The sequence below is a fragment of the Myxocyprinus asiaticus genome, chromosome 35 (assembly GCF_019703515.2).
Source record: "Myxocyprinus asiaticus isolate MX2 ecotype Aquarium Trade chromosome 35, UBuf_Myxa_2, whole genome shotgun sequence".
NCBI lineage: Eukaryota > Metazoa > Chordata > Actinopteri > Cypriniformes > Catostomidae > Myxocyprinus > Myxocyprinus asiaticus.
Window position 1 is genome coordinate 33044456 of NC_059378.1, and position 21106 is coordinate 33065561.

Consider the following 21106-nt stretch of genomic DNA (forward strand, 5'->3'; position numbering starts at 1 on the left):
CTGCAACTGGACAGTGAGTAGAACTCCTTCTCCCTGCATTCTCCAGCAAAAAGCGTATCATTTGAACACTTCTGTGTTATTATATTGTTTGCATTGTGTGTTTTCTGATAGTGTAAAGAAACTAAAAGAGCCTTTTGCTTAGTGACGTCTTTTTAAAGACAGAGTTTTTGCAAATGTTCCAACAAACACATGAAAACAAGCAACATTTCCTTCTGTCTGATGAGATCGTTTGTTTTCTAAACAGTGCTCAATGAGACTGATTGCATTCACTGTGAGTGTATGAATCATGACACTTGGCTCTTTGCTTGCTTTCATTCTGAAAGCCGAAGCCGCTCCCCTTTCCTCCCGTTATGCTCCTCTGTGGTTCCCTAGGGACTGTATGAGTGATATGCAAGAGGATGGGATATTGAGCGTGGAGATTTACAGAGGATTTGTCGCCAGCTCAAGCCTCCTCTTCTCCATATCAAGCAGCTTTGCCCATTCAGTACGAGCACTGTATATAGCCTGGGCTGAGCCCACTATGACACTGTGCTCACTGAGATTGATTGTGTACATTGCGAAAGTATGAAATTTAATCTCGGCTCACTTTCGTTCTGAAAGCCGAAGCCACTCCCTTCTCATTCCGCTAGCTGCTCTAGTGCTCCTGAGGGACCGTTCAGTAGTTTGAAAGTTAATGTAATCCTGGACTGGATTAGTATTGATGGAATAGATAGAAGGAGATGGGGAGGTGGTCTCTCTCAATGCTACATAGGGGTATGCAGCTGTTTATATACTCTCACTCTGGCTATGTGATTGGTTGGATTAAATAAACTTACTCCTCCTGAACTTTGTTAATAAAACACCATTATGAGTGAGACATGAGAGGATGGGATACAAAGCCAAGAGATTTTAGGAGTATTTGTCGGTAGTTCAAGCTTTGTGTGCCTCCTCTTATCCATATCAAATGGGTTCACCTGGGTGTGATGATCTACGCCCCACAATTGGCCTGCTTAATCACGTGCGGCGGAGATGAGAGGAATGCTATATCACTGGACGCTGAGCTTTCAATGGTGATTTTACCCTGGGACAAAGCTGCCACTGACAGCACTACAGTTGTGGTGTATATAAATCATCAAGGAGAAGCACAGTCACACCCAATGTTGACCCTGGCAAGCCAAATTCTCCTCTGAAGTGAGTCAAGTCTCCAATCAATATATGTGATGCCACCTAAACAGCAAAGCAGATTTACTCTTGTGTCAGGGTGCCAAGCCAAGGTAATCGTCCTGGTTACTTACGGGAACAAGACATTGTGTTGATGTAGTGACACTAGGGGTCACTCTTGGGAGCCCGAAACACCTCTGGTCTTTGATAAAAGGCCAATGAAAATTGGCGAGTGGTATTTGCATACCACTCCCCTGGACATACGGGTATAAAAGGAGCTGGTATGCAACCACTCATTCAGGTTTTTGTGCAGACCACTGTGTGCCACGTAGCCAGCGCACCAGGCCGACACGTAACCTCTCCCAACACTGTTATGAGTGTCGAATGGCCCTTTAGGGACAAGTTGACTACCCAAAAGATAGAGATGGGCTAGCCCAGTCGTGGCCTCTTATCCTCTTTTTTCCTCTCCCCGAAAAAAAGGAATTAACCGACTGGGGCCACCAGGTCTATGGGGGAGGGGGGAGGTGTCCCTCCCAATGGGAAGACACCGCGGAGACCACACCCCGCCCAGAAGGGGGGGGGGTATTTTGAGTGGAAATACGTCACATGGTCTTGCCGAACTTTGTCAGAAGTATGCCATGTGGAGAAGTCCCATGGTAGATCCTACCCTATGGAGGAAGAGTTTCTTCAAACATGGTGACTGGGGCAGAGGAAGACGCAGTTTACCAACAGAGAAACGAATTAGCGGAAGATATACGTCGCATGGGGTTACCAGTGGGGAACCACCACATGCAGAGCACCTACCCCAGTACAGGGCTTAGTTAGCACATGTACTGATCCGGCAGCGAGTTTCTCCGCGAACTCGTCTGCCACAGGGCTCGGAGGAAATCATCCAGTGACCACAGTTTGTGAACACTACTAGGAGTCAACAGTGCACGTCTTCAGCTCAGGGGAGATGAAAGGCGCTATGCACAAGCAATACACCCGGCCAGCTGTCCCGGACTTACCTAGTTGTGCGTGCCACTACACGGGACGAAACTGGTTCCACCCGGAGATTGTAGAACCTCGCAAAGGTGTTGGGTGTTGTCCAGCCCGCTGCTCTGCAAATGTCTGTTAGAGAGGTGCCACTGGTCAAGGCCCAGGAGGCTGCTACACCCCTGGTAAAATGGGCTCGTAGCCCTGCCGGGGGCGGCACGTCCAGGGCGTGATATGCCATTGTTATGGCATCAGTGAGCCAGTGGACAATCCTCTGCTTGGAGACAGCACTTCCTTTCCGCTGTCCACCAAAGCAGGCAAAGAGCTGCTCAGAGACTCTAAAGCTCTGTGTGCGATCCAAATAGATGCGTAAAGCGCGCACCGGACACAGCAACGTCAGAGCTGGGTCTGCCTCCTCCTGGGGCAGTGCTTGTAGGTTCACCACCTGGTCCCTAAAACGGGTCGTGGGAACCTTGGGCGCATAGCCCGGTCAGGGTCTCAGAATCACGTGAGAGTAGCCCGGACCGAACTCCAGACACGTTTTGCCGACAGAGAACGCTTGCAGGTCTCCTACCCTCTTGATGGAAGTGAGCACAGTCGGGAGGGCAGTCTTCAAAGAGAGTGCCTTAAGCTCAGCTGACTGCAAGGGCTCAAAGGGGGTTCTCCGTAGACCCTGAAGGACTACAGAGAGGTCCCATGAGGGAACGAGGCGCGGTCTGAAGGGATTCAAGCTCCTGGCACCTCTCAGGAACCTGATGATCAGGTCATGCTTCCCTAAGGACTTACCGTCCACTGTGTCATGGTGTGCTGCTATAGCGGCTACATACACCTTCAAGGTGGAGGGGGACAGCCGCCCTTCCAACCTCTCCTGTAGGAAGGAAATCACCGATCCGTCTGCGCATATTTGGGGGTCTTCGTGTCGGGAAGAACACCACTTAGCGAAAAGACGCCACTTCAAGGCATACAGGCACCTCGTAGAGGGGGCCCTAGCCTGAGTGATTGTGGTAGGCCGCTTAAGTCTTCCGCATCCCGTCCAGGGGCCAGACATGGAGATTCCAGAGGTCTGGTCGCAGGTGCCAGATGGTGCCCCGTCCCTGAGAAAGAAGGTCCTTCCTCAGGGGAATTCGCCGGGGGGGTGTTGTCGCGAGGAGCATGAGGTCCGAGAACCCTGTCTGGGTGGGCCAGTAGGGTGCTACCAGGACGACCTGCTCCTCATCCTCCCTGACCTTGTACAGGGTCTGTGCAAGTAAACTCACTGGGGGAAACGCATATTTGCGAAGTCCAGGGGGCCAGCTGTGTACCAGCGCATCTATACCGAGAGGTGCCTCGGTCAGGGCGTACCAGAGCGGGCAGTGGGAGGATTCTTGGGAGGCGAACAGGTCTACCTGTGCCTGCCCGAATCGACTCCAAATCAGCTGGACCACCTGAGGGTGGAGTCTCCACTCTCCCCTGAGGGTAACCTGACATGACAGCTTGTCCACTGCAGTGTTGAGGTCGCCCGGGATGTGAGTGGCTCGCAGCTGCGAGCCCAGGAACCAATCATCGAGCCGCGAGGGTTCAGGGGTGAGCGGAGGGTTCCACTCTAGCTTATGCTCGGGGCTGTCCGGGAAAGCATGTCCGTTATTTAAGCGTCAGCCTGTGACTGGGCGACCGTACCCGAGGGGAGGAGCCCAGCTGAGGCTTCCACATCCAACTGGATGAGCCCGCTCTCCGATGCTGTGCTCGAGAGCTCATCAGCTTCGCGGGCTCTGAACAAGAGGTTGAACTCGCCGTGAGACAAGCCGGCAGACTCATCTGGAAGCCCGATCGGGGCAGACGAGTGTGCTGGGGAATGGGAGGTCCGTGGAGGGATTCCCGGCGGAGGTGGTCCCATAGGGGTCCCCAAATCGCCCCCAGTGCTAGCCACGCTGGCCTCATACCCATAGGTAGAAGGACCGAGGCAGGGAGCTGCTGGGGTGGCTTGCTTTCTTACAAAGACAAGCCACGACAGCAACGTTGCCATGGTCATGTTCTCGCAATGAGTACATGATCCATCCACGAATGCTGTCTCTGCGTGGATCACGCCCAGACACGAAAGACAGCGATCGTGACCATCAGAAGTTGAAAGATAACGACCGCAACCACAAATAACACACAAACGGAAAGGCATCTTTAAAAAGACGCGTCTTTAAAAAGACGTACCGTGTATGCCGCTCTTTTAGAGAAATAGCGCCCAGGGGCGTTCTCTGCAGTGCACCAGTGCAGAAGAGGGAGAAGCCGCTGAAATGTGCCGTCAGATCCAGCAGAGGTGAATGAACAGTCAGCTCAGTGAACATCGACCATTCGGCTCCAAAGAGAAAATCTGAATGAGTGGTTGCATACCAGCTCCAGGGGAGAGGTATGCAAATACCACTTTTCCAATTTTCTTTGGCCTTTTATCAAAGACCAGAGGTGTTTCAGGCTCCCAAGAGTGACCCCTAGTGTCACTACATCGACACAACGTAAAGTGAGTGACAGATAGGGAACTAGACCCCATCCTCAGACAGTTCAGAGGATTTAGAAGGTGTTCAGGGAAGCAGAGATGAACCTGTTTGCCTCCCAGGAGACCATGCATTGTCACTCTGGTACTCTATGACACAAGCTCCACCAGGCTTGGATGCCTTAGCTCACAGATGGCCAGCAAAATGTGAATATACGTTTCCCCCATCTGCTTGCTACATCAACTAGTGCAAGATAAGGGAAGACAAGGAAACAGTGATATTACTTGTGCCGAAATGGCCCATCAGCCACTGGTTCCCCGAGGTGATACAGCTGTTGGATGCTATCCCATGGGAAATTCCTTTGAGGGTGGATCAGCTCTCGCAAGCTCCGGGCACGATCCAGCAACCACAGCCAGAGCTGTGGAGACCTCATGTCCTGTCCCTTAACAGGGCTAGTCTGACATAATAGGGTTACTGCATTACCATTCTACAGGCCATGGTCCCCTCAATGAGGCAGTTGTATACCTTAAAATGGCAACTCTTTTTCATATTGGTGTTCTGTAAGTCAGAATGTCACTGTAATTCGTAATTAAAACGTGGTTATAGCTTTTGGCACTATATTAAATGTTAGCGTAAGCATAGTTCTAGCAGGAAAAACTCTGGATTCATTCTCTCTCTTCCAATTACAATACAGGCTCCGCTTTATGAGCCCTCTAAGCTGTCTCTTATTGTTGGGATCCTTCCTTTGTTTTCAGGTCACATGATATGCCTCAGTTTTCCAAACAACAGTTGCTTCATGTTGGATTTTACATTGTGGTCTACTCACAGTTTTGATCACGCTCAGTACAGCTGGTCTATATCAGGAAAATATGTTAAGTTCTACATCTATTCTTCTTTTGGGGAACAATCATCAATGCAAATAGCTTTGGACTCTAGGCTTTCTGCTATCAATTTTCTGATCGTGCATTCCGCCAGTGTTTAGTTCACTAATGTTGATCTGTTCACCACAGTGTTTGCATGCTTGATTGTACTCCTCATCAGAAAATCAGGATTCAATATTCATGCACATCATCAGTGTACAAAGTTTGATTATATCCATTGTATTAAGATGATGCTCATATTCACTCATATCGCATGTTAATAAAAAAATAACGTGTTTCCCTGACTTCAAATGTCTACATCCGCATTCTCTTAAAGGGAAAGTGTCATCAGTTACTGCATGCCCTCTGACCCCTAGCAGTAAGCACTGCTCATTACATTGCCATTTCATTAACAACTCAATGCATATTGCTGCTCTAATACAAGAGATAAACAAATCAAACTAAATAATTAAATCAAACCAAGGGGGTACTAATTCCTAAATAACAGATGTGTTACATGTTTTTGTTTTATTAGAGTCATTCTGGCATCTTACAGTGTAGAGATGTACTATTATTATGGGTTACCGTAAACAATTAATTATTTTATTAGTGTTAGGACTACAAAGCTTTCTAAACAATGTGGCTTATCACAAATGTTTGAAATTCCTAAGCTTCATTACTCAAGTTTCCTCATACAGTTCATTGTCTGCATCTGCTGATCAAACAAGCTCTCCATTAATGCTCTACATGTTAGCATAACAACATTGTTTTTTTTAGTTAACAATGCAATTTTGTTCATTTATTTTTTGTTTGTTTGTTAAAAATGCACTTTATAAACAAAGCAATTACTTTCCCTTCACATGGCAAAGCATTGTTTATCTTTGCAGGGGTATTACACTAGCAATGCTCGCCCTCATCGTAGGGCTCATAATCAAACTTTATCTTTCAGCAAAGTGTATTGCACAACAATGTCGTCCTTATCATAGGGCTCAACACATATGTTGTTTGTCTTTTGGCGAAGGGTATTGCACAGCAACATTGCCCTTATCATAGGGCTGAAATGCAATATTTTTATCCTTTGGCAAGGATATTGTTCCAATGACATTTGCTCTTATCAAAGGGTTCAAATGCATACATTGTTTATTTTTCCGAAAAGAGTATTGCACAACAATGTCATCCTTATCGTAGGGCTCAAACACATATGTTGTTTATCTTTTGGGAAAGGGTATTACACAACAATGTTGCCCTTATCGTAGGGGTCAAATGCAATATTTTTATCCTTTGGCAAGGATATTGCACCAATAACATTCACCCTTATCAAAGGGTTTACACGCATACACTGGTGGCCAAAAGTTTGGAATAATGTACAGATTTTGCTGTTTCGGAAGGAATTTGGTACTTTAATTCACCAAAGTGGCATTGAGCTGATCACAAAGTATAGTCAGGACATTACTGATGTAAAAAAACAGCATCATCACTATTTGAAAAAAGTCATTTTTGATCAAATCTAGACAGGCCCAGGGGCCTGGGTTGCTCAGTGGTAAAATATGCTGGCTACCACCCCTGGAGTTCGCTAGTTCAAATCACAGGGCATGCTGAGTGACTCCAGCCAGGTCTCCTAAGCAACCAAATTGGCACGGTTGCTAGGGAGGGTAGATTCACATGGGGTAAACTCCTCGTGATCGCTATAATGTGGTTCGTTCTCAGTGGGGCACATGGTGAGTTGACCGTGGTTGCCGCAGTGGATGGTGTGAAGCCACCACATGCGCTATGTCTCCGTGGCAACGCGCTCAACAAGCCACGTGATAAGATGCGCGGGTTGACGGTCTCAGACGTGGAGGCAACTGGGATTCGTCCTCCGCCACCCGGACTGAGGCGAATCACTACGCGACCACGAGGACTTAAAAAAGCACATTGGGAATTGGGCATTCCAAATTGGGAGAAAACAAAATAAAACAGGCCCCATTTTCAAACAGCTATCACTCCAAAACCTTATCCTTGAGTAATCATGCTACATTGATAATTTGGTACTAGAAAATCACTTGCCATTATATCAAACACAGTTGAAAGCTATTTAGTTCATTAAATGAAGCTTAACATTGTCTTTGTGTTTGTTTTTTAGTTGCCACAGTATGCAATAGACTGGAATGTCTTAAGGTCAATATTAGGTCAAAAATGGCAAAAAAAGAAACAGCTTTCTCTAGAAACTCATCAGTCAATCATTGTTTTGAGGAATGAAGGTTATACAATGCTAGAAATTGCCAAAAAACTGAAGATTTCATACAAAGGTGTATACTACAGTCTTCAAAGACAAAGGACAACCGGCTCTAACAAGGACAGAAAGAGATATGGAAGGCTAGATGTACAACTAAACAAGAGGATAAGTACATCAGAGTCTCTAGTTTGAGAAATGGATGCCTCACATGTCCTCAGCTGACAGTTTCATTGAATTCTACCAGCTCAACACCAGTTTCATGTACAACAGTAAAGAGAAGACTCAGGAGTGCAGGCCTTATGGGAAGAATTGCAAAGAAAAAGCCACTTTTGAAACAGAAAAACATAAAGAAAAGGTTAGAGTGGGCAAAGAAACACAGACATTGGACAACAGATAATTGGAAAAGAGTGTTATGGATCTTAATCCCATTAAGCTTTTGAGGGATCAGCTAGACTGTAAGGTGTGCGAGAAGTGCCCGACAAGACAGCCACATCTATGGCAAGTGCTACAGGAAGCGTGGGGTGAAATGTCACCCGAGTATGTGGACAAATTGACAGCTAGAATGTCAAGGATCTGCAAAGCTGTCATTGCTGTATGTGGAGAATTTTGAAGTAGTTTAAGAGGTTCTGAATTTTTTTTTAAAATTGTAATAGTAATTTTTCACATTATTAATGTCCTGACTATACATCGTGATCAGTTGAATGCCACTTTGGTGAATAAAAGTACCAATTTCTTTCCATAGGAGCTAAATCTGTACATTATTCCAAACTTTTGGCTGCCAGTGTACATTGTTTTTTTTTTTTTTTGGCAAATGGTATTGCATAACAATGTCACCCTTTCCGTAGGGCCCAAGCGCAATATTGTTCATCATTTGGCAAAGATATTGCACAATTAATGTTCACCCTTATCGAAGGGCTCAAACACAAAGCATCGCTTATCCTTCTGCAGAGATATTGCACAAAAAAGGCTCACCCATTTACAAGGGCTCATCAATTCCCATAAGCTAGCCTTTCCCTCTGGAGGAAATGACACAATAGTAACATGTTGTACAGTCATATACAGGCCATGTTTTCATCATTTGTTTTTATTTATATCTGAAGACCTGGTTGCTGTCCTGAGTCCAAATATTGGTTTTGTATTTCTTTTGGGGGCATATGTTTTAATTTGTTTCTTTTTCCTTTTGGGGTAAGGTCTGCTCCCCTGCCGTCATCACTTTAGGCAGGATCTGATGGTTCAAGCAAGTATCCGAGCACTAAATGGTAGGATGGAGCTTCTACCTTCTAAATGATATAAGTATCTCTATGTTTGTATTACCCAATAATCCAGAGTCTTTTCTGATAGAAATCTGTACGTGGCTTCACTCTTTCTGCTGTTTGTATGTGTGTGTGTGTGTGTGTGTGTGTGTGTGTTTGCGAGAGAGATGGGGGAGAGAGAGAGAGAGCTCTGTGGCTGTGAGAGCAGGCACTTTTCAATGCAGAAATAATGCAAAAGCAACTAATGACAGATAGAAATAACATTAAATAAATATTACAACACATATTTATCCGAGTGAGATATCATTTTTATTTGCAGCACAACCTCTGACTAGAACACGCATTCTGTATCATACACCAATGTTCTGCATAACCGTGACATAAACAATTATCTAAAATTTGTAACGGTTGACACATTTTTACAGGTATATAATTTTAATCGGTATATTGGTGTATAAGCTAAACCCCTTAACAGCATACATACATTCTGACCAATAAAGGTGTAGGTTCTACTGGCTGTTTAGATCAGTATTACTATCAGAAATAATTAATAATTATTTCTTTAGTTATTAATTAATATTTAAATTAAATAATAGAATCTAACTCATTAAAACCTCACACGGTGCACCATTAAATGCAGTGCGCCACATTCAGGAGCGGATTTGGTTATTAGCAATAATTAATAATTAGCAAAGATAATTATTAATTATTAAAATCAATAGAACATTGATGAGAATCAATGTTAGCTTTTTTAATCCTTTAAATCAACAATTATCAAAGATGACCATTAATTATTAACATCGATGAAACATTGATTAAAATTAACACTAGCTTATTGTTCCTTCAAATTCAACAATCATCAAAGATAATTATAAATTATCAAAAATCAATAGAATATTAATAAGGATTAATATCGCCGGGGCACCACCCTGGAATCAGGGACTAATAACCAGATAGTATAACAGTCTCAATATTAGATTGTTCTCTTAAGAAAATCGACATCTGAAGAATATCGAACTTCGGAAAGAAACAATGAAGGCTTGAATCCGAGCACTGACATCCCCTGTCAGTATTTGACACAGGCGTATGCAAAACATAACAAAAACAATTATCTTTGAAATATAACAAAGTTTATTTATGCAGTAATATCAATTAATAATCAATACAATGCAGTCAATAAACTTCCGACTTACAACTACAAACTAAACAGTGACATGATTAGATATGGTAACCAAAATAATCCTATAACACATGAGAAGAAGGTGTATGTGTGTGTGAGAGAGAGAGAATGGGTGTGTGTGTGTGTGTGTGTGTGTGTGTGTGTGAGAGAGAGAGAGAATGGGTGTTTGTGTGTGTAAGGAGGGACGTGTACAAAATGGCAGACGTGACTCTCGTGGAGAGTACGTCATGCGAGATTTCCGGCCAGAGAATATGGCCGCGAATGTGGGCGGAGAGAAGACGGTCAATGGCGTCTGCCCATTTACCGCGTGTCTCCGCTTGTACGATAACTTTGGGACAAAGCTGAGCTTTATCACGAAGTTATCTACTAGCCAAAAGTGTGTGCGAGAATGTTTGTGAGGGGTCACGTGTGTGTGTGATTAGTACGAGAGAGAGAGAGAGATTAAAGTGGTGGCACCAAAGCCGGATTCGTGATCGTGGGAAAGAAAGCAACTGTTAGTTTATCACTCAGAGACGCGGTGGATGGCTCGTAAACTGTCCCGAGGTCTTTGGTTCTTTAATGGATAAACTCAGTGTGCCGGTCTCACCCGCGATGGCAGAAATATACAACAGTCCAATGTGGATGGACTACAACACCACAGATCTCACTTGTGATAACAGTACATTACAGTAATACCTTGAGTATTATTAGCAGCAATGAGCGGACTCAGTGGTCCGTAAACTGTACAAGCAATAACCTTGATACACAAGAATAACACACTATAATATTCTATCTCTGCCCAGACATAAACCTCTTACTTGAATCGCATGAGGTTGCAGACGAATGTGTGTTCATCCGTCCTTTAACTCTGACTCGGTTCCTCGAGGCTCGGGTGATGACGGGAGGCCGTTTCCTCGCTCTGTCGGCTGGCGGTACGGCTGCTGATTCTCGGCGGGCTGACGGAGGAATCAGCGACATCAACTTGATTGAAGAGGGAAGAGAAATCTTTTCTCTTCAGTTCTGCAGGCAAACGGATGAAGATGCGGATTGCTCGGCGGTCTCCTTCGGATCCGTTAGGGTGTTTGGTGGAACACAGAGTAATCTCAACTCGTCCAGCGAGATAGAGATTGTATGGCCACAGTTTCAAGTTGGACGTTACTTCCTTGTGCCACGAGGCTACACCTGAGAGCAGCGATGAGCTGCATCTACACACGGCGAGCAAAGTTGCTGGAAGCAATGCCCGGAAGCGTCTCAGAGTTATTTCTACTCCCGATGACATCATGGTTGAGGGCCGTTCTGTTGTGTGCCTCATCCAATATGAGTTGAGAGTTCGATCCTTTAGTGAGCAAGGCTTCATGGGATTTGTAGTCTGTTTTGGACTCCCTTTGTTTGATTTTGGCGTGGTTTTTATCAGTAATATTAATGACTGTTTGTGGGCCTCAGGTTTTACGACTGTGTTAGGCCTGCCTTTGTCTTCTATCTGAATTCATGAGGCCCAACAAAGGGACAGTTTACTCACATGTGACTTTTATTTACAAAGTTTTGGTCCATTTTAAAATGTTGCCTTGTGAAAGTATAGCTTTGAAATGTTGCCTAGTAACAATTTTAGCCCCTGTTTCGGAACAAATCAAATTAGCTACAGGTCTGAAAATGCCCTATGTTTGCCTAAAGGTGTGATTTTTTTCCATTTCTGGTTTGTGCTTTGAGTGAAACACAGGAATGGAATTTGTAGTATAATTTTTTTGAAAATTTCCCTCTGTGTTCAATTTCTCCATTCTTGGTGGGTTATAAAACATCACCTCACATGTTTTGAGCTTAAACTGTTAAAGTGACATTTATGTGACATCCATGATGGACTGAGATCCATGAAATTTGTCTTTGCGATACAGTGTCCTCTCTTGGTTGCTTGTAATTGGATTTTGGATGGCAGTAGTCCTCGAGGCATGAGAAATGTAGACTGACAGCAAAAGTCTCGCCCTCTCGAGAAGAGGTGAGTGATTTCTGAGTGCTGAGAGGATTTTCACCGGTTCTTGTTATGCCATTTTGCCTCTTTTTTACATTGCTTGAAAATGATGAAACAATTTGGATCAATCACATAGAATAGCCTCCTGTAAATACCTGAAGTTTTTGCCAGAAAAAAAAACCCCTCACCCCTTTAGGTCCTCTTTTAACTTCAATATGTACTCCTTTGCGATTTCATAGACCGGAAGTGGAAGTGCTTATTTGAGGAAGGACGCTCGAGGTAACGAGGGAGAAGAGATGCATGAACCCCAGCATGGAGGCCGCACTGCAATGTTCAGAAAGACTGCCCAGTTCCCTCTCGTTTCTCTCCATTTATTCCATTTCGTGGATGGATGGGAAATAATGGTTTGAGACTCTGTCCTTCTCCTGTCAAGAACTGACCGTCGTGCTTGGGCTGACCGACATTTGATTGAACATGAGAGCTCGATGAGGGCAGGGTTCAGGTGAGCAGAGCAATACAACCTCCTTACACTCGCATTCACAACCACAATAGCTTTGTACTTGTGACTGTTGAGTACTGGAAACACATAATTTTACTGTTAGGGCTCCCAGCTAGTCAGCCGCGTATTTCTCCTAGACAATGTAGGTGCTACTGGTTGTTCAGATCAGTTTTACTGTCAGAAATAATTAATAATTAATATTTAAATTAAATAATAGAATTTAACTCATTAAATTCTATCCTTGGGGCACCACTCTTTGACAAGAGAAAATGATAGCAAGTTACTGATTGAGTCTCAAAAAAAATCTACCCTGAAGGTTGAGTATTTTAATTATTAATCAAAATAATCAAAAGGGGAGGAACTAGTTAAATTATTGCCATACAAATCTAATAGTAATCTAATTACAGTTAGTTTCTGACACCAATAAAATAACAGTAGGCTGAGGTAACATGGGAGTTCTTGACGTGGCAGAGGCTGGCTTCAACACAATATTCAAACAAAACAACCAGGAGTACTTCTTATTATAATATAACAAGATTTATTATAATCAAGCAGTAATGAACACAGCCAATACTATCTGAATATAACCAAAACATAACAAGGAAATCCTAAACTAATAGTGGAGATATATGCTAGAGTGTGGGTGTGTGTGTGTGTCTAGATGCAGTAACAAAGGAACCAAAATGGAAGACTTGATCCAAAATGGAGGACTAGGTCCAAAATGGAGAGATAGATCCAAAATGGAGGACTCTATCCAAAATGGAGGACTAGGTCATTTGAGGGTGGAAAGAAAGGGGAAAAGGAAAGATGGCTGGATCAGTTCCAGAGCAGTGGAGTTAACACCAAATGAGGGTGGAAATGAGCAGACACACAAAGAACTGACGAAACAGGTGGGAGAATTTGGTACACCAGCCTGAGTCGGACATAAACCATGGTGCCACTCACTCAGTGAATATCAGTGAGAGAGAGAGAGAATGAGGGAGAGAGAGAGGGAGAGAGCAAAAAGGTGCATGCAATCTAATTGAGGGTAACCGCTCATAACAGCGGGACTGAATTACTAGTTCAGATCACTCAACAAAACAAACTTCACCCAAAAATGAAAATCTCCCAACTCAAAACAGCAAACAGCGAGCAGAGTTCAACATACAAAATATACTCAAAACATCAGCATTTAGAATCAAACATAACATTTATTTGCACAAGAAAATCACAGTTTCTAAACTAAATCTGCCCAGATATCAAGCCTTACTTGGGAAATCCTGTGTGATTTCAGTAGGGTTGTCCATTAGAATTCCTGTGGCGTTGAACAGTCAGGAGAAACGGTCTGGATGGTCCCTTGTTTTACACTTGTCAGTGAAAAGGTGCGTCTCTGCTTTATTCCTCAGATCCAGTGGTGGAGAAGAATGCAGGAGGTAGTCAACGTTGACAGAAAAAGAGGGAGAAGGGAAGCTGGTCGCCTTTACGGTTTTCAAAATAAATTCACTGTTGTCTTGCAGTGAAACTGAACCGGTTATTATAAGTATACTAGAAGACTTGAACAAAGCTAAATTAATCTTACTCTACCGTGGCCAATTGGTGAGGTTAGGAAAAATGTGGTCTCTTTGTTCTTAGTCCAAAAAGGAGGGAAAAATCCTTCAGTATGTGCACGATACAGAAGTCCCTTAACAGCCAGCCGGAGCTTAGCACAGAGAGAGTGAACTACATCTGTCCGCTGGTTTTATTGACAAGATGACATCATCGGTTGTAGGCTACTTTCGACCAATGGCGTTTGAGACTGGGTCCATGGGCGGGACTTCCCATCCAGTTGTGAAATTGTGAAGGATCCTGGGAAACTGAGTTCAATATCTCCCCTTTGATCATAGAACAAAGGAGCATGCGGTCTCAGCTGCCATTTTGAGTGGGCCAAGGCCCTACACACCCCCCCCTCCCCCTTTGGTCATAAGGTTGGGGTTCCTGCCACAATGCTTGACAACAACCCAAAAGTTGAACAGTTCAGTCCCTGAGGATGTTTTGGCTTCTGCTGCCTTTATGAAGAATCACTCTTAAAGTCTTAAGGTTTTGATGCCAGAAGGTAGACTTTATTATCAGAGATAGCAAAGCCGAGTCAGTCTGCAGAGTAACTCCAGTAAATGGGTTCCTTCCCACTTATATATGATCTGCCAAGGCATGGCCAATACATTCCATACATGTCACCATTATTCATCATCCTATTCTTTGACTCCAGTCCGTTTATTTTAAGAAATGGACAGGAGCCACCTGTGATGAAACTTCACCATATATTTTCTCAGCAGTCATGAGAGCAGTTTTACCCTATGTGAGCACATTCCATTCCTATAACGGCTGCTTCATACACACACACACACTCACACTAAAATTCATGCTTAACCTTCAGAAATAATTGTAGAATAAAATGGCTATATTTACATTGATTATACTTGATTAATTTATACTCAACTTGATAAAAATATTCTACATATCCCCCCTCTGAGACTTACATAAGTCTCACCTTCACTGTCCTTATTCAGAGTGCAGTCTCATAATTCAGTCGCCTCAGTTATGCTATCTAATGACTAAGTTAGTTCACACAGCCTCATTACCAATGACCAGATTTTGCAACCGCACTCCGGTGGAGATTACAGAACCAAACGTCTCCATTCAATTTTGATTAAGAACGGAGTAAAAGATTCTGTTCCCTTATATTTTCATTCAATAATTGAAACATTTTAGCATGTTATAAACATGAGCATGCAATTGGTTCAGCCTTGCCTGTGGTTGTCACAGTCATGTAGAGTATATCAGACATAAAAACAAAATATTCATCATAATATTAAGAGTTATTTTTTGTAGTGTAGATATCTTCAACCCAGATACTTTGCGCATCGTAGAGGGTCACCCTTTGGGGAGAGGTTAGGCTAGCACTTACACCCAGGGTGTGGCTCATCATTATTCATCTTTATCATCTTCATTTGAGGTACTTGAATCCTTATCCAATGTTTGTGAATCCCAATTTTGTTTATACAACCAATACTGATTATATACACTTTGATTACCCTCTAAAATCACTTTCCCATTATCTTGACATCTTAGCATTTCCATTTGCTTAACCATGGCTTTGATAACTAGTGACCTTAATAAAGTACACAACAAAACAATAGCCCTCCTATCATTATTGCAATTCCCAAAAACATTCCCAATTTAGCAAACCAAGCTCCCCATGCTCCTAACTTTCGATCAAACCAATCCCACATTTTATTATCTCTTCCAGTATTTGCTTTAACTTCGTTTTTTACGTTTTTTAACTTAATCATGACTTCACTAAATGTTCCTCCTGGAGCAGTATTATTAGGTATAAAAGTACAACACTGATCTCCAAACATAACACATACACTCCCTTTGCCTGCCAATAACCAATTAAGAGCCTGCCTATTTTGCCATGTCATTCTACTTGTTTCATGTACTTGTTCTCCTAATGCAGATAAAGCATCATCAGTGTAATTAATAAATCTCTGTTGATTATAGTAGATATAATTGATCCATTCTGTGTTTTTATTTTGTGTGATCCAAATGACTATTGATTCAAACCCTGCTTTGACTTCGTCTCTAGCCTTAAATTCGTTAGGTATACCCCTTGGTTGACCAATTGAGTCTACAAACACATTAGGGTCTGTTTTATAAGCTCTCTTAGTTCTATTCTTATCTTCCTTCATGAACTGTCCTAATTCCCACTGTGCCATGGTAATTTCCTGAATCAGTCGAACTCTAACACATATCCCTTTCCATCCTAGTGGTAAGGAGGCCATAAGTTGTTCTTTTCCACAGACCCAAAAGAAGTCTGCCACCACTATTGTCTGATCTTCATATAACTCTATTGAAGGCAACGCTATAGTTTGATTTTCACATTCTTCTGGATATATTTTCATTCCCTTTCTTGATCCTTGTGCTTGAAGTACTGGGGCTCTTACAGGTATATTTGATTGCCAAGCATTTGTTTTGTCTAAGTACCAAATAGTAGCTCATCTTCCCTTGAATCCTCCCAAATCATGAGTTCCTTCAGGCTTACTATAGCACTCATACTCTTGGCTATAATCTATGTCGTACCATTTTGGGATTTCTACCTTTCCTTCTTTTATTTTAATATTTTCTTTTATATCCCCATATCTACACCAATCTCCCCAATGTGGTTTATTAAATTGATCCTTAAGGATAGAATTTCCCAAAAAAGCCAAACATTCAGCTGAGCAATAGGGTCTAAAATGCTTTTTTAGATGACAAAAGTCATGTGGATTTGGAACTACTATTACCTTGTTTAAGGGTGATTTCAAACACAGTAGGCAATTTTCCATACCTGTCTCTCTTGCTGTAAACGTTGCCCATTCGTACCATTCATTATTTTGCGCTGTTTCCCATAAAATATCTAATTTGCTAATTTTCTCATTACTATTGATATAATTTTCAATGTTTCTATGTTGTTTTGATATCTTTTTTTCTTTATTCAGTTCTTGTTCTGTTGGGGTTATTATTGAGTTGTTACTGGGTCTGACTGAGGGCTGAAAAATCAACTGTAGGGAAGTCTGATTGAAATTTTGAGCAGTGGTGTTGGCTGTAGTTTGGGCTTGTAGTATCAGATGCAGTAGACATGTGATGATCATTAGACAAGCTACTGGACTCATTCCTTCCACTCTCTTGATTCGTTCTGCTTTGCTCAGCTTTTTGTGCATCTCTTTCTGAGCTTTTGCCATTCTGCACTCTTTTATCCTGTGCCTCTGGTCTCTCCTCACTTTCTTCCTTATCGTCTGTTTCAAATCTCTCTCCTTCTCTTTCCTTCCTTACTCTGGGAACTCTTGTGCAGTGGTTTAGATGATACCAGGTGGTGTTTCTTCCACTTGGACTGCTGTTGGAGTAGCTGTCACCACTTTGTAAGGTCCTGCTCTCCTGAGCTCATTCCACTTTCTCCTGAATACCCTTAAATATACTTGGTCACCTGGGACGATTGGACAAAATGTCTCTGTCTCCTCTTTGGGCTCCTTTGTCTTTTCCTGTAAATGGATAGCTTTATGTATTGCAATTATTTTCTTAATATATGACCTAAGTTCCATTTGCAATTGCTCTAGAGGGGGTTCCTTTGTAGGGACCTCTGCAATATGGCACAGGCATGGGTCGACCCGTAAGCATCTCATGCGGTGTTAAGTGCTCATTAGTGCAAGAGGTAAAGCATCAATCCAGTTAAGTTTAGTACTTTCACATATTTTTGTTAAATTTGGCCTTGAGGGTACCATTTACCCTTTCAACCATCCCTTGTGATTGTGGGTGTTAAACACACCCTAGTCTCTGTTTTATTCTCAATTGCTGCAGTACTTGTTTTACAGTTTTTTGAATGAATGTTGATCCATTATCTGAACTTATTCAATTCAGATTACTTCTCTTGTTAGAAATGTAATTACTGTTCCTGCTCCCTCATCTGCTGATGGTATTGCTTCTACCCATCTGCTAAATCTGTCTATTACCACAAGCATATACCTTTTACCTTGTACTCGCTTTATCATGTCCACATAATCCATCACCAGGTGCTTGAATGGTCCTTCTGGTATTGGTATGTGGCCTATTGGTGTCGCTGTTCCTTTCCTAACATTGTTTTTGGCACAAACTTCACATGTGGACAGAAAGTCATCTATCATTGCATGTAAGTATGGAGACCAATATCCCTGCTGTTTAATTTTCCTTATCACTTCCCCCCTTGCACAATGGTCAAAACCATGCGCATCTGGAATGAGAATGTTTAAAAGTGAGGTTGGTGCAACAATCTGTCCCTCATGTGAGCACCAAATATCTTCTCTTTGGTGCCACATGGAGTGTTTATAAGGACCTGCTTGTTGTTGAATCCGAATAATATCATCCAACTGAGGTTGTGGTTCTATAAGAACTACTGGAGCTAATATTGCTACCTGACATCCTGATGCTTTATTAGCTTCCAAATCTGCTTTGTTGTTACCCTTAATGACATAGTCATTTCCTTTTTTATGAGCCTGACATTTGATGACTGCTAATCTTTTTGGTAGCATCATAACAGAAATTAATTGACCTATCTGTTCAGCATGTTGAATGGGACTTCTATCACTTTTTTGAAGCCTCTCTGCTTCCACACTGCTCCAAACAGATGACATACACCATGAGCATAAGCTGAATCTGTGAAAATATTTGCTGTTTGTCCCTTTGCTAATTGACACGCAGTCGTGAGAGCTTTTAATTCTGCTAATTGAGCAGAGCAAGGCTGTACACACTGTTGGGATATTACAGGTACAAATTCCTCCATGTCTTTCTTTACAACTGAATATCCTGTATGATTTCCCAAATAATCTCTTAAACTAGAACCATCCACAAAGTAAGTGACTTCTGCTTCAGAGATTGGCATAGACTCAAGATCTGGCCATAGCCTAGTGAATGCCAATGAATTAGCTACACAATCATGTGGCTCACCTTCGTAAGCCAAAGGAATCAATTCAGCTGGATTAACTGTATTACATCGCTTAATGGTAACATCTGGATATGTAAGTAATGATGAATATGCTAGAATGCAGGCTTGAGTCAGAACAAATTTTCCTTGTTCTAGTAACTCCACAATTTTGTGATGCATATAAATGGTTACTGGATATCCCATAGTTAATGTAGATGCTTTCTCATATGCATAATATACTGCTGCAAGGCCATGTCGGTAACATGGTGGGTAACCTTGCGCTACATTGTCCAGCTTAGTGCTATTGTAAGCTATGGGTTTTTTTTTCCTACCACTGCAAGTCTCTTGCATCAATACAGCTGATGCATAGCCATCAGCTCTGTTTGCTACATACAGGTGAAACGGTATAGTGTAGTCACTAGGGGGAGGTGCCATTTGTAATTCTTACTTCATAGATTCAAATGCTAGCATCACATCTGTATTCCATCTTAGTGGAGTACTTACATTTTGCAGTCCTGCTTGTTTCATGTTTTCTCTCAGTGGAGCTGTTTTTACTGCATATTCCTCTATCCAATCAGAACTGAAGCCCGTCATTCCTAAGAAAGTCATCATCTGTCCTACTGTTTGTGGCAATGGTGTTTTACTTATGCCTTCTAAGTGATCTGGGGCTATAGCTTTTGTGCCATATGAGATCAATCGTCCTAAATACTCAACCTGTGGTTGGCAATACTGTAGTTTTGTTTTGGATGCCTTGTGACCTCCTTGAAGTACTTTAATAGAATCTCTATGACATTGTTCCAATGATGTGGAACAAATCATCAAATCATCTACATACAGCAGAGTACTGTCTATCATTAGGTCTTCTAAATCAGCCTTGAGAACTTGATTGAATATATGTGGTGAGTGTTTAAATCCCTGCAGCATTCTGGTATAGGTATACTGTTTACCAGCATATTTGAATGTAAACAATTGTCTACTTTCCTCTGCTACCAGAACACTGAAAAATGCAGAGCATAAATCAATCACAGTAAAGTATTTGGCATCAGGAGGGACATTTGTCAGCAGCGTGTGCGGGTTTGGAACATCAGCTGGCCAATCCTCCACTATATCATTGTTTGCCCGTAAGTCATGAACGAGGCGCCATTTAGCTTTGTTTGCTTTGATCACAGGAAAAATTTGAGTATTACAGTAACTGTTTGTTTCCATTAACACTCCTGCTTTCACTAGACCTTCAATAGTGTCTTTTATGCCTGTTTCAGCCTCAGGCCGCAAAGGGTACTGAGATTTTCTTGGCAGTCGTGCACCTGGCTTAAGTTGTATTCTTATTGGGCTGGCTGAATTTACCAGTCCTACATCTGTGTCATGCTGAGACCATAACTCAGTTGGTACCTGACGCTCCACTTCCTTAAACAGTTCAGCATCAATAGTCTTTACCAATTTGGTGTTGTTATCATCTGCATTTGTATTTTTTTACTAATGACTACTTCCTGAGGAGTACCCATCAATAAACTTTCACACAAAATTTGTATGTAATTTTTGTCAGCAGAATGAAAAATCAATGGATTTACTGTTGATTCCCATTGGCACTGTTTAGCGTTTTTCATCATTGGCCCCAAATCTTTTGCATTCCAATTTTCCCCTACATATAATAATACATGTGGAGCAGAATCTGCTACATTAAACCAATTTTTTACAAATTCACTCTCAGTTATATTCAAAGCTGCTCCCTATTTACTTATTATGATGTATTGTGAGGTCATTTCGATTTTTTGTCCTTCAGTTCCTTCCTGTCATTTCTTTTCTATTTTTGCATCTCTCTCAGGATCATATATCATTGTACAGTGAAATTCTAATTTTGGCAACTGTGCTTCAGGAATCTGTGCTTCAATAAACTTTCCCCATTTATTAATTGTTTGTCTCACATCATTTTCTATCTGTCCTATCCAGTACACATTTGCTCTTGGCTCAGAAATCATCAATTGAGATCTTATATAAGTCTATATACACTCCCTCTGGAGAACACCAAATTTGAAGTCCCAATTTACATAATGCATCTCTCCCTAACAAATTAACAGGAGTCTGATTTGACTAGGATAGGTATAGTTGCACTTTTGTTTTTAGTTTGTAGACAC